We start from the raw sequence: 2,319 nt of genomic DNA on the forward strand, positions 1-2,319 counted from the left end.
GCTAGTGGACCAGCTCAGACGTTTGCAGTTAATCTTTCTTTTGTTGTTACCCCTTCTCTCAGATTTTCAAAATTTTAAGTTCAAAGTTTATATTTCTGGTTCACAAGTGCCGTCGTGTTTATTGTGGAAAGATATGATCATTTATGTGCCATTTTGAAACCACTTGAAAGCATGAAGTTGAACAAAAATAAAAATGGCTGCACTAATGCTTCAGTGAAGCTCTATTTTAAAGTAACCTTTTTCCTCTCTTCCGCAAACCTCCCCTCCTCCCTTCTTAGTCTTGTTTCAGACACCTGGTGCCACCCTGAAAATGATGAATGAGGCTGGCGGCAGGTACGCAGTCCTGTCAAAACTGGCTAGATCCTGTATTTCCCTGTGAAACCCCCCAACCCCTTCTTCCCACTGGGCTTGCAGTTTTTGAAGGCCATAGTTTGCTGCACCCTCCTTTGCCCTACAAAGTAATAAAGCTGTTGTTCTTCTTTATCCCAAACTCTGTCTTCACATTATATTTTGGCTCTGAAGCACAGAGGTGGGTTTTTGACAACACCATTTTGCTGTCCTATGAAAGTAGTTTTCATGGAAGGTAGCATGAACTTTCAGTCTAGAGTAGGGATATGTAAGACAAAATGTTTTTGGGTTTGTCATCCCCTACCTTTATCCTTTACCTCTTATGGCCCTAATGACCTCCATTTTCCCCCTCCATAAAGAAATCTTTCAACAGCTCTCATACATGCGTGTGTGTGTGTGTGTGTGTGTGTGTGTGTGTGTATGTGTTTGACAAAGCCTACCAGGAAAGCAGTGTTTGAGAAGTTCAGTCCGGCTTCCAATCTCAGGCTTTATCTTTGAAATTTTGCACACTGAGTTAAAATATTGCTACATTTGTGGCCTGGGATCATCCCTGCTAATTCCATATGAAACAATGGTGCCAAAGAACTCTTAGAACTCCCTTTGTGAATTTGCTTGGTGAGCAGTTCTGGACTTGGCGTTTTAATCTCTCCATCAGGATCAACGTGATCCTGCGTTAAAGCCAAGGTCAAGTGGGATAAGCAGCTGAACTTTCTCCTTTGTCTTGCGTGCTCGTTGAAACATGTAACCTTTCTAGGCTTGATTTCTGCTTTGGAGGGGAATCTGAAGTCCAAGCAGATGTTTCTTTCCTTCTTTTGAAAACCCCTTTTCATTTTACTAGGCATGGTGTCAAAGAAGCAATTGGGGGTAGATTAGGTAGAAGGTGGAAGGTCAGTATTTTCTTTGTTAATATTGCAAAATAAGAGGTTTTTGTGTTTATTTTTATTTTCTGCCAATTGGGCCACCGAGAGTAAGTTGTTGATTCTGAAGACATAGATTTCCTTCATGGGTCAGCAGTGGCTCTGGAGTCCAGGTAAGTGAAGAAAGGGCTGCAGCCATATGATCCCTCTTAGTTGGCAGAAAATAATAAACCCCTTACGCAGTGAGCTGCCACCTTTCAAGGCTTTTTCCTCCAATGAAGTCAATGTAAATGACTCCCTTCTTCCACAAAATTCTCTATTTTGTTGTTGTTGTTGTTGTTGTTACTAATAAGCTATGAATAAAACAGTAGCTAAGCTTCTGTTCTCCTTCGGATGCAGTCCTATGTTTTCTTAAATGAACCACCATGCACGCATTATCTTTCATTACAAGCGACATTTATGGCCAACTTTATGGCCCCTGTCATTTCACGTGGCTCACTAACAAGCCCCTTAAAATAACTGTCCTATAATGACCTCAAGTGATCGGACTTTGCTTCAGAACAGCGTGTGGGACATTTCATGAGCACAGAATTAAAAACAACAACCACAACAATAAAGAGCGGAGGGCACATATAAAGATTCTAGAATATTATGGTTGGGGAGAGATCCTTGCAAGGACATTGTGAATGGTTGTTAGGTACCATGGCTAAGAATCACTGCCACATTTGGGGAACAAGTAAGTATACCTGAGTTACTGTGTTAATCATTTCTTCTTGTTTTGCCTTGTCTAGGAGCCAAAATTAGCTTTCCATCATTTTGTCATTAACTGGGGAGCCCTGCTAATTTTTTGAATGAGTAGATGGTATAATGTAGGTACTAGACAAAAGATGGGCTTTATTTTTTTTTTTTAATTTTATTATGTTATGTTAGTCACCATACAATACATCATCAGTTTTTGATGTGGTGATCCACGATCCACTGTTTTCGTATAACACCCAGTGCTCCATGCAGAACGTGCCCTCCTTAATACCCACTGGGCTTACCCATCCCCCCTCCCCCCTCCCCTCTAAAACCCTGTTTGTTTCTCAGAGTCCATAGTCTCTCATGGTTCATC

This window comes from Halichoerus grypus, chromosome 2 (genome assembly GCF_964656455.1).
Source record: "Halichoerus grypus chromosome 2, mHalGry1.hap1.1, whole genome shotgun sequence".
NCBI classification, from domain to species: Eukaryota; Metazoa; Chordata; class Mammalia; order Carnivora; family Phocidae; genus Halichoerus; species Halichoerus grypus.